At 45.0% G+C, this 12,803-nt stretch overlaps 1 long non-coding RNA gene across 1 annotated transcript; it reads left to right on the forward strand.

Annotated features, from left to right (window-relative positions):
- Positions 1–35: 35 nt before the first annotated feature.
- Positions 36–10,056, forward strand: LOC135810921 (uncharacterized). Its single transcript, XR_010552461.1, has 3 exons — positions 36–107; positions 7,648–7,719; positions 9,918–10,056. It is a non-coding gene; the product is annotated as an uncharacterized LOC135810921 (long non-coding RNA).
- Positions 10,057–12,803: the final 2,747 nt, after the last annotated feature.

Consider the following 12,803-nt stretch of genomic DNA (forward strand, 5'->3'; position numbering starts at 1 on the left):
TATATGTTGTTCCTGTTGTTCCTGTGATCATGCAGGAAATTGAGTTATAATGAACTTTCAACTCTTCCTCCCAATCTCTTTGTCCGCAATAGGAATCTTCAATTCCTGTGAGTTGCATCCTGTCAATGTTTTTAGGGTTTACATCTGTACAGGGTACACACCGATGTCGTAGTGTTCATGGGAATATATACACTGCTATAAAAACCGAGGCACAACCAAAGTTCTTAAAGACAGTGTTTACAATCCCACAAGCACAACGCTGCAGGGGCTTCCTTCCGTCGTATGTAGGGACTTTCATTAGGATTGGTTCACATATCGCCGGTACGCGCCGGGAGTCACCGGCGGTGGGCTTCTTGCAAACTCTCCCGGCGCATTGCGCTTATGCGAACCAGTGCAGTCGTAACAAAATCATACGGTAAAATGTCGCAAAGGACCGCCGGCAAAGTTGGACAGTGCCCAGCTCTTTCGATCTGCCCCAGCGCCGATCCCGTACAAATTTGACCGAAAGTGGTTTGTGAACCGTTCGCGCAGGTGATCGCCGGTGCCGGGAGCCAGACTTTGTCAACATTTCAAACCAAGACTCATCCTACATTTTCCTAAATTGATGCTAAAGATGAGGTCCGTTCGCCATTCTTGTAGTCGTTTCAAGGTGGCAAATTAAGTCAGCATGCCAACCTGTCCTTCTCGGATGATCTGCTTGACTGTTGTACAACTTTTGAGACAAATACGATTGAAATAGATGAAAAAATACGAAGGATATAAAGACAAGTTCGCGTGACTTTATCACTGTTTGCACGCATAATTTCGACACCGCCACTTACTAGACTGCAATAAAAGGCGTAGAAGTAGTTTCATGATCGCCAGTAAAATGTAGCACCGAGTGGCCATTACCGAAAGACCTTGAACCACTGAAGAAACAAAGAATTTAAGCTTCAATTGGCAGACCTGTCGTAGCATTTGGGCACATTCTGTACTACTTTTGCGAGCACGAGCACGACAACAAACTCTCGTTTCTTGACGTATTGGTTGAGAAATCGATTGACGATGTCATTACCTCCGTATACAGAAAGCCCACGTTCACCGGGCAGTATATTGTGTATGATTCGTACTGATCCTACCAGTACAAAGTGAATTTGGTGCGTAACCTAGTTGACAGGGCACGGCGCATTCGCTCGCCGAGTAAACTCAGCGAGGAGTTACAATTCTTAAAGTCTGTATTTCTAAAGAACGGATACCCTGAAGATGTACTCAACAAACTAATGAAAACAGCATAGAAATCGAAAGAAGTGAGAATTGGTCCTGCTCGATGCCCAATTTATCTTTGTTTGCCTTAGAAAGGAAACACATCGCTGACCATGTGCCGGGCAGTCAAGACGCTAGTAATGAAAACATACTCCGCAGCACACTTCATTCCTGTATTCACGACGATACGTGCGTTCATGGTGAGGAAGGACGTCCTACCATCCCATCTTTTGAGCCATTTGGTTTACCAATTTGAGTGCCGGAATTGTGGTAGCCGGTATGTTGGTAGGACCCTTCAACACCTGACCGCACATATCAAACAGCATGTACCACTGCATATTCTGCCGGATGCTGCTAAATCCAAGCGGCCGAAGCGTGGCCGACCGCGCAAGAACCCACCCCCTGTGCCAACACAAAATCCAGTGCTGTGTGGGAGAGCTAGGCTGCCCAATTTGCCAACTCCAGCAGCACCGCCGTTGCCCTTGCCACCACCAGAACCGCCACCGGCTCTTCTTGTGGCGGGGGCTGGGGTGGACCAACCTACACTCGCGCTGGTATCACCAACTCTCACACGAATTGCCACGGCGCCCAAATTAATCCAGAGACCTCGGAGGGCAACAGCAAACTACTCCATAGAGATTTATGCCAGAAACAGCCAAGGACCGCCCGTTGTGGACAGAGGAGGAGGGTCGAGCAGTATCATGAGCCAGTGAGTGAAGCGGATCTGGAGGAACAACTCCGCGCACGGGACGAGCAGCTAGCAAATGGGAGACAAGTGGTCTGTTCAGAAACGTAGGATGAGACGGATGATCAGAGCATGGAAGAGGAATTGGATGACGAAACGGTTGGTGAAGAGACAGGGGACGAGGCGGATGATGGTAGTGATGATGATCGTGAGGATGACGAGCGGAACGAGGAAGAGGACGATGAGATGGACGAGGAGGAGTCGGGTGGGAAGGAGCGAGGTGAGGCGGATGAATGTGTTGATCGTAAGAAGTCAGCTGTGTATCTACACTTGTTATCTCGTCCTGACTGTCTTGGTGTGTATGATGACTCTCATTTTTCTGTACTATGTCGTGTGCATTATGTCCAACAGTTAAAAGTCCTTGAGGCAGTTTGTGTACGTATTCATGAGCCTGTTTTGTGTAAGCAGAAAGAGCACGTTGTTGCACTGAAGTTGTATTCGTAGGTTGACAGGTTACGTGATCGTGTTACCTTTTTGCGTTTCCTCTAGTGGTTTTATTGCACTTGTATCTTGATGTTATTTCTAACACCTTTCTATTTACAGTGCTTAACTTCAGTTTCTTTGGTTGTATCCTTAGTTCCGTTTTTTCCCACTGATGATAGGAACGAGAAATCGATTCTGGGTTTTCAATGATATTTTTGTTATAACATAGCCAGCAACAACATGTCATCACGCACATTCATAATCAACATAATTTTGCGAATCGACCTTTTTTTCCGGATCACTTTTCAACGAGGACGAAACAAAGTCGGCCGAACGAAGCCTAGAGGAAGAAAATCACCCTCTCCACTTCACCATCACGATACTGACATAGATACGAGATGAAACAACTAAACAAATCAACAAGAAAACTGTACGGCCATCATCGCGCTGACTTTGGTCTGACTTTGGTCTGAGAATTTCTATCACGATCAAAATTGCACGAGGAGCACTCAAAAATAAGCCACAGACGTACCTTTATCGCTCTCTACTCCTTTTTCAAGGCACAAAAGTCGACTCTCCACTTTCAAACCAGGAACCAGACATACCAGTGGTCCTTTTCAGCTGCTCCACGAGCGCAGGAAATGTTCACCAAGGGGCGCAGAGCAGCATCCATTCCAGAAAAAGAGCTAAAATACGAGTGAGACTGCATGCCTGAGTACATGAGTACATGCAGAAAATAGTCAATTTCAGCGTTTCTGCTCCAAACAGCAACTAGCTTCGACTACAAACAAGGATTACACCAAAGGATCAAACAACAACCATTTACTGCAGTTTTTTGCAGATGGCTTCCTTGTGCTTGGCCCAGCACGCCAAAAATCACACCTTGGAGGAGTACAAAAATTACAACTCTCAGATGTCCTCGATTGCTGGCCATGAAATACACAGTAATACATGTCAAATAATCTACGTGGAGATAATAATTTTAATATAGCTATGAATAGGATGAAGGCCGCAGACATCACGCAACTACGTTACTTGTTCGACATGTATTTACTGTGAATTTTATAACAAAAATATTATTGAAAACCCAGAATCGATTTTCTTGTTCCTATCATCAGTGGGAAAAATACGGAACTAAGGATACAACCAAAGAAACTGAAGTTAAGTACTGTAAATAGAAATGTTTTAGAAATAACAACAAAATACAAGTGCAATAAAACCACTAGAGGAAACGCAAAAAGGTAACAAGATTACGTAACCAAAGGCGAGAAGGCGCTAAACGAATTGTCAACCTACGAATACAACTTCAGTGCAACAACGTGCTCCTTCTGCTTACACAAACCAGGCTTATGAATACGTATACAAACTGCCTCAAGGACTTTCAACTGTTGGACATAACGCGCACGACACAGTACAGAAAAATGAGAGTCATCATACACACTAAGACTGTCTTAGTGTGTATGATGACTCTCATTTTTCTGTACTGTGTCGTGCGCGTTATGTCCAACAGTTGAAAGTCCTTGAGGCAGTTTTTATACGTATTCATAAGCCTGGTTTGTGTAAGCAGAAGGAGCACGTTGTTGCACTGAAGTTGTATTCGTAGGTTGACACTTCGTTTAGCGCCTTCTCGCCTTTGGTTACGTAATCTTGTTACCTTTTTGCGTTTCCTCTCGTGGTTTTATTGCACTTGTATTTTGTTGTTATTTCTAACACATTTCTATTTACAGTACTTAACTTCAGTTTCTTTGGTTGTATCCTTAGTTCCGTATTTTTCCCACTGATGATAGGAACAAGAAAATCGATTCTGGGTTTTCAATAATATTTTTGTTATAAAATACACAGTAAATACATGTCGAGCAAGTAATGTAGTTGCGTGATGTCTGCGGCCTTCATCCTGTTCATAGCTATATTAATACATGTCAAACAAGAGTTTTACAGGTTTGTCGCAACTCGGAGTTTCTTGCTCAATGCAATCATCAGGCGACTACTACATGCTCAGTGGGACTTGGCCAATATAAAGCATAGACTAGCGATCCAAATTTGAAATAGCGATAGCTGGTTGGCGGTTGATTCAGCACAGAAAATATTGCCATGATGGCCGTGTGGATGGTTGCCTAGGTGAGGGAGCTATTACAGTACCGGGGTATTAGCGCAGAAAGTGTAGATTGCTATTGAATATAGAAATGGAAGGTGTGAATTTGTAGACAGCAGCCAGGGTGTGACGGTAATCCCTCAGAACTGTTAAAGTGTTATTGGTGATGCGGACTGGCTCTAGGCTCATGCGTATGTGCTCGCTTCAGATCGTGCCACAGTACACTGTATGTTGGTTTTGCAATTGCACGCAGGTGTGTATGTGTGTACATGATTGTACATGTATGTGTGTGTGTGCATATGTGTGTATTGGGGATGTTGCACACCTGTGATTATGTCACTGCTGCACTGTGGCTTTTGAGTAGGAATTTGTTGGCGTGTCGGCATTTTGATACAAGCTCACTCCTCTTGTTCAGTAGCGTTGTCTTGTCCGCGGTGATGACCTGCAGGTTTTCTGCCAGGCAGAGGTTGCATCTCTTCCTGATGTTGCTGTAGGCTCGGCATTTCTTCATGATGGACCATCTGATGGATGTCTGTTTGCCTTTCTCTTTCATTTTCCATGTGTATTTCGAGAGTTCGGTGGCATTCTCGTACTTTGGATGGCGCATAGATGATATGTGGTTGTTGAAATGGTTCTTGAATGCTGGCTCCGTCGAGCCGATGTAGTGTTTGATATTTTCGTTGTCTTCTCTGGTTACTTCCGCTTGGTAATGACATTTGTTGCCTGACACTCACCATGAAGGGGGCAGTTCGGCTTGACACGGCAGTTACAGGGTAGGTCAGGCTTTGGCTGTTCCAGAATACGTTTGTTATGGCCGCTGATGAATGCCGACACGTTGGGCATACACGAATAACTGATTTTCACTGTATTCAAATTGAAGACTTTCACCAGCCTCGAGCCTCTGGGGAAATGCCGCTTGACAAGTCGTAGGAATGCGGCTCCCACATCCGTCAGCATGTTGCTGGAAAAGGGCGTGTTGAACCATATTACTTTGCGTTTTCTTTTTCTGTTCCTTCTGGGTGTGTTCTTTTCAACGTATGCTATGTTGTCTTGTAAGAAGCTCGATGCCAGTGCTGTCCTGTAAAGCGGTGCAGCTTCTGTAAATACTTGGCTGTCTGCGGAGATGTCTGACAATCATCGAGCCACTGCTGGGGATATATTTTTCAGGATGCCGGTGGGTGGTTGCTGCTGCTGTTAACGTACAAAGGCGTGTCGCCTGGTTTGCGGTACGGCTTATACTTGCCACTCTGTATGTCTAGGGCCACGTCCAGAAAGTCCACTGTGGTCAGGTTCGTTTGGGCTGTAATCTTGAGGCCGTGTGTGTTAAACAGCGCAGAGATGTCCTTGCGAGCTCGATCTGCACCTGGTCCGGTTGCGTTTTTCAATAGGGCGAGGCCGTTGTCTCGGTATAACCCTATCGTGTCCTTTTCGAAATGGTTGGCTAACTGATTCAGCAGGAATGATCCCACGAGCTCGCACACCTCTGCCCCGTTGAAGGAGCCCATAGTCACATCTATATCAAACAATTTTTAAACGTAGTTGCGTGATGTCTGCGGCCTTCATCCTATTCATGGCTATATTAAAATGATTGTCTCCACGTAGATTAATTGTAAGAGGAACATCATTTGGTTTAACCCACCGTACAGCCAGTCCGTGAAGACTGATTTTGCCGCGGGATTCCTGAGACTTGTGAAGCGCCATTTCCCAGAAGGATCTGCCCGCAGAAAAATATTCAACAAAAACACGCTCAAAGTCAGCTACAGCTGTTCACCCAACCTAGCCTCGATAATTAAGGGCCACAACGCGAAAGTCCTCAGACAGCCGGAAGAGAAGAGATGCAACTGCCGTATCAAAGCAGACTGCCCACTCAACGGGGATTGCAACGCCAGTGAAATAGTATACGAAGCTACAGTGGACTCAAATCTCAGCCAGAAGAAGTACATCGGCATCTTTGAAACCCCATTCAAGCTCCGGTTCAACAACCACACGTCATCGTTCTGGAATGCCCCACAGCACAGACTTGTCAAAGCATGCATGGGCGCTGAAGGAGGCAGGTGAGAATCAGTGTGGAGAATCAGGCAGAGATCCAGCGCCTACAAAAGAACCTCGAAACGGTGCAACCTATGCCTATCGGAGAAAATCGCCATAATGAAGAGTGACAAGGCATCGCTCCTCAACACCAGATGCCGCCTGGTCACAAAATGTCGCCACAGCACCAAGTACCTCCTATCAGGCGTGACCTGAACTGTAGACTGCGCTTGCTATCTAGTGCACATATGCAGAACTCCTGCTATCTAATGTGCATGCATCCTATTGTCACACTTCACTTTATGAACACCACCCGGCCTGCGCAATTGCTCACACCACCACACTTGCCACACTTATCTTCACCTGTGATTCTCACCTAGACTGGCTAGTGTGCTTCTTTTCTCCACCTGTGATTCCCACCTAGGGTGCTCCTTTTCGTCTTTTCTGGTATGTAAAGGGATACTGATGTGAGAGAAAAGAAAGTTGCCTGAAGAGTGCACTTGCACGAAACTCAGAGTAGCAACACTGAAAAACTTGGAAATCCTTTGTGTCTAAGTGCATATATATATATATATGCACAAAGAACGAAACAGCATGCTGTCCGCAGATTGAGTATTTCGCTCCTGCTCTTGTAGCAGTTGAGCACTCTTGCGTGGGGTAGTGCCTTTGCTGTTTGCGTGATGCAGAGCTCACTGACTTGTCAGTTTGAGCACTCTGGCAAGGTACGTTCGGGCCTGATTGGAAATTTTTATTTCCATTGCTATCAGGTTCGGCCTCATTTCCTCTGTGCTGCGCTGATGAGTTCAAAAAGAACGAAACAGCATGCTGTCCGCAGATTGAGTATTTCGCTCCTGCTCTTGTAGCAGTTGAGCACTCTTGCGTGGGGTAGTGCCTTTGCTGTTTGCGTGATGCAGAGCTCACTGACTTGTCAGTTTGAGCACTCTGGCAAGGTACGTTCGGGCCTGATTGGAATTTTTTATTTCCATTGCTATCAGGTTCGGCCTCATTTCCTCTGTGCTGCGCTGATGAGTTCAAAAAGAACGAAACAGCATGCTGTCCGCAGATTGAGTATATATATATATATATATATATATATGTTGCTCTTGTGATCATGCAGGATGTTGAATTCTAATAGACTTTCAGTTCTACCTCCCAATCTCTTTGCCCGCAATAGCAATCTTAAAGAGCTGTGAGTATATGGGAATGTATACACTGCTATAAATACCGAGGCGCAGCCAAAGTTCTTAAAGGAAGTGTTTATAGTCCCATAAACACAAGACAGAGGTGTTTATTTATAACTAGCTTCGTTTTGGGCCTGAAAAACTAGTCCGAAATAGCTTTTTTAGTACCCCAACATGTATCTATTATTGCACGATTAAAGATGTCAATATATGAAATATAGAACGAGTAAAAGACCGAGGTCCCCCGGAAGTCTTTTACGAGGTCTATATTTCATATATTGACCGATTATGAGGGAATTATAGATTTATCACGGAATAGCATACCTAACCTGTTTTAGCTGTGTTTATAGGAAGAAACCCTGGTTTACCGGGTGTTAGCGGCCGTCGTGAGTTCCCTTCGGCAACGGACACGATAATTTACTATATTTTATTTTATAGGACGTATCTATGTCTTGTTTTGTTCGCCCGTAAAAGAGGTTTCTGACAACTAAAAAAATGTATGATTTACTGCACGAGTACAAGCGAGTGCAAGGGCAATACCGGCTGATGATACATGACCGAACGGCGTCAGCCGTGAGGTCCGACATGATGTATCAAGCCGGTATTGCCCGCGTACGAGTGAGTATGAGGCACAGTAAATCATCATAGAAACCACTAAAAAGCCGCGATCAAATAGACCCCACCCTTACATGGATAAAACACAGTCAGCACGTTTCCACAGTAAATCAAAGCAAAACGTTCAACAAACAGTAAAACAAAAAAACAAAAATAACAAAAATGGATCCGGTTTGAATAGTGAATTAATAAATAAAATCAGTCCATGTGAAAAGAACATTGATGGTCACAGTCAGGTCAAAAGATGAGCCCGGGCCCGGCACTCTATGACGAAGCTATGAGCGCCGCCACCGGCATGCCTCCTGACGTACGACGCACGGGCACCACGAAGGCAGGAAATTTGCCATTGCACAAGGCACAAATCAGAAAATAAAATAAAAGAATCAAGGCAACTAGGGAATACCAAAACAAAGAGCAAACCCTCAAAACATCAGTCATTTTGCATCAACTGGTGCACCAACAAAATGTTGGTAGCGCAAGGAGAAGCTTGTCGTTTTGAGTAACAAGTGATCACCGCTGCATTTCCTTGTCATATGGTATGAGTTTGGATGTATTTCAGCATTGTCGAGTGGAAAAATTCAAAATTGTTTATTTCCAGAGAACCCAAAAAGGATGATGGGGAACATGTGCTCAGTGCTAGAAAAGGTGTTCTACTATCTGCCCGTGTACTTTGGTTGCTAATTGAGGACGTGGCTTGCTGTTTTATCATCGCTTGTAATTTTACTATTTTCAAAAACGATCAATTGTGGCGTCAGGGGATGGTGACCCTTTTTTCTGGGATGCTGGCGTATCCAAGTGGTGGTACCCCAGGAACTCTTCTTAGGTGAGGTAATGTTGGTCAGGTGGAGTTTCTCTCGTAGCTTCTCCGTGTACGGAGTTGCGTGGTTTGTTTGTAGATCCGTAAATCATGCGATTTTCGACAATTTGTTCAGGGGTATGCCAGTATCAAGGTTTCTTAAGGCTGTGTTTACATGAAGCGTTTCAACCCGGGTTGAGTTCGACCCGGGTCAGATTTCAACCCGCCATGTACACAGAATGAATGGCGCGTTTACATGACGCATTGCGCTTGACCCGGGTTGAAAAAAAAACGTACTTCTGTGTGTATCTCGCGCCAGGTTTGAACGGCACTGCAGATGCAAATTTCGCGGGAACGGATTCACGTGACCATACAGGACTGTAGAAGTGGACTTTTGGCGGCATATCAGTATTTGACCCGGGTCAACTGTCTTCATGTAAACGCTCACCTCTTTTGTCTATCGTACAGACTTTCAACCTGGGTTCAAATTTCTCATGTAAACAAAGCCTTAGAAACTTTTTCAAGGGCTTTACACAGTCCATGCATACCACAAAGCAAACCTACTTGCGGAATTTGAGCAAAATTGGAGAGATCGACTTGCACAATTGTTCTGGCTTTCAGACATGCTTTCATAATACTTTGTTTGCATGAGTATATTCAGGGTAAGTTATGTTCCATTCAGGATAAGTTTGTACACGTCATGAACACAGATTGATGCTTGCGTTTGACCTTGGTTGAACCCTCCAACATGTTTCGTCATATGCCTGTATGCCTGTACCATGATATTCTCTACAGAAATCTGAGGCGAAATAATCTACACCTGGATCATCGACTATGCAGCTTATTGAATGTCAGAGACTTCATTGAAAAACTAAGAAGGAAATACGAAATAAGCGAACATCACCCTTATCACGGACTAGAAGTGGACTGGACAGTTAAACAGTACCTTGACGGTAAGTTTTCTGATGAGCCAGGGCACACTAAAAAATGACAGAGCACACTAAACATTTACTATAGACCGAAATATTCTAATGTAACTCGGATACTGTAGTTGAAGACACCACTGCAGCTGTACTTATGGTTGATAAATATGGTGGTAAAGACACACCTGGCAATATGGCGGTAAACACACGCCTGCCCACACACACTCTCCAGGCTGCAAAGTTCTGGCACAGAGCTCTCCTTCTCACCACCACCACCAGCAGTTCGCGCCTGGCGTCTCGTCAATGCATGGTTGGCGGTATCCAACATAGCAGGCTGGTACATCAAGTAGCGCATGGCACATAAAAGATGACACAGCAACGACATAGCTCGATTGCGACGTACGTTTCGTCCCCGCTGGACTCATCAGGCAATCTTCTTCTTGGATGTCTTCATACGGAGCTTGACTCGGGAGCATGAAGTTTAAGACACCACAGCAGCTGTACTTATGGTTGATAAATATGGTAGTAAAGACACACCTGGCAATATGGCGGTAAACACACGCCTGCCCACACATGTTCTCTAGGCTGCAAAGTTCTGATCATCTTTTATGTGCCATGCGCTACTTGATGTACCAGCCTGCTATGTTGGTTACCACCAACCATGCATCGACTAGGCGCCAGGCGTGAACTGATAGAGGCGGTGGTGAGAAGGAGAGCTCCGTGCCAGATGGCCAAACCATAGAAGTCGACTTTCTCTGCAAATATAGGTAATAGGGATACTATTGGTTTGGGAGTACAAGTGATTATTGGTGATGTGATGAAGATGGTGGATATTCATGAGAAAATTCAGCTTTTTCCTATGCCATATATCCAGTATGATGCAAGCCAGATATTGATTGACCAAAGAAGGATAGATTTGCCATCACTTTGGACAAGAGTCATACTGTAGCTCAGTTGGTTAGAGAATTGCTCCCGAATAGCAAGGTACTTGGTTCGAGTCCCGCGTTTGTGACTAATGATTAGTTCTTTCTTTTTTCAAGTGTTGTGGTTCAGAGAGAAAAGAGCAGTACAAGGCATGTGGCCTCTAATTCCCTAATTCATATGAGGCATGGGCAGTAAAAACCAGGGTTAGGTGATATTTGGCGAAAATGAGTTTTTAATGGCTTTGAAATGTCCACTAAATGAGTGATCTATGCGCCAAAATTTTGGAGCTCTTGGCACCTTCCAATATGGTAAAACTAACGGCCGAAATCATGGGTGAACGTCGACATAAATGATCAGCAAAAAGGCAAAATGGAACGTAGTCAGAGTTGGCTCTAATGGAGTGTTTGAGAATACTTTTAGTATAATTATACGTTAAACTTGTCTAAGCACTCGTAGACTCCATTGCAGCCACTCACACATTACAGCAGCCACTCACACATTACTGTAATGTGTGAATGGCTGCAACGGAATCTACGAGTGCTTAGACAAGCTTATCCTGTTGGTCCAGATCACACTCCCCCCCCCCCCCCCCTGGGAATTGGTGAAATGTAGTGTGTCGTTGTCTATGAGTAGGTGATCCATCAAATGCCTTACAGCCTGTCGACATAATGGTGTTATTCCTGGATGTATTCGGAACTGTTCGAAGGCTACGCATCTTTTTGGAGCCGCCGTGGCCAAAGAAGAGACCCGTTTCCAACAACTAGTACTGAATCAAATCATAAAGGACAAGTTCACCTGCATAAGACGACTCAACGACACGACACGCATCTCTGCGATTGGAAGTCCATAGGAGGATGTTGCCAGGCAGAGCGACATGGGTGACAGGCCATTGCAGTCAAATGAGCGAGTGTGTACGGGAGGACGAGACGGGGCGACTGAGAAGGAAGTTGGACTGTTTGGTGAGGAGTAGGGAGGCATTGGCAGAGCAGGCCCCAGCTATGGATGCCCAGAAGCGGAAAAGGAGAGCTGTGATTGAGGAAGTGGTAGAGAGCGAGGTGCTAGAGGTAGCGAGAAAGGTGATGGAGCTCGGACCAAAGTTTATTCCTGGCAGACGCATGACGAAGTAAACAGTACAGCAGGCGGAGGTGGGGGTGGAGACACTGGCGTTTGGTCTTAGGTGGAAAGAAGAGGCGGAGAAAAACCCTGACGCAAGCAGCTTCTCATCAGACGGATACGGGGAGGCCCGTGCTACATCTAGACAATGACACGAGACTGCTTGCAACCACGACCAAGCAAGCGCCACTCATGGGTGTTGAGAAGGAAAACGGATTAGGGAGACTGAAGAGAAACATCATGAGACTGTACAAGAGAGGCCGACATCAATACTGTAACAGTCCAACTAACTTCAGTAGTCATTCTTGGAATAAGCAATGATCCTTGCCATAATGCATTCTTATATACATGAACAAGCAATGATGGACATAACACCTAACAGCAGCAGCGTGATAATAGCAGGTGATAAGTGTATCCTATTCCTAGTGTTAGTAGTAACAGTGAATCTGTTACACCATTCCCCCCTCTCAACTGTCAGAACAGTACCAATTCGAAGGAACAGTTATGGTAACTAATGATCATGCATGGATATGTGGAATGCATGGTAGCTGAAAACAACACTGATGAACTCAAGATCCAGTGCATGTCCTCTGCAAATAACGCCTGGCTGGCAGGGAAGCACTATCCTAATCATGCAGAATGCTACATTTCTATTGCAACACGTAGAAACTAGCAATACAACTGTGGCTGCCAATTAAATAGCAATTTTATGAAAAACGGT

Source organism: Sycon ciliatum, chromosome 2 (assembly GCF_964019385.1).
Source record: "Sycon ciliatum chromosome 2, ocSycCili1.1, whole genome shotgun sequence".
Taxonomy (NCBI): domain Eukaryota; kingdom Metazoa; phylum Porifera; class Calcarea; order Leucosolenida; family Sycettidae; genus Sycon; species Sycon ciliatum.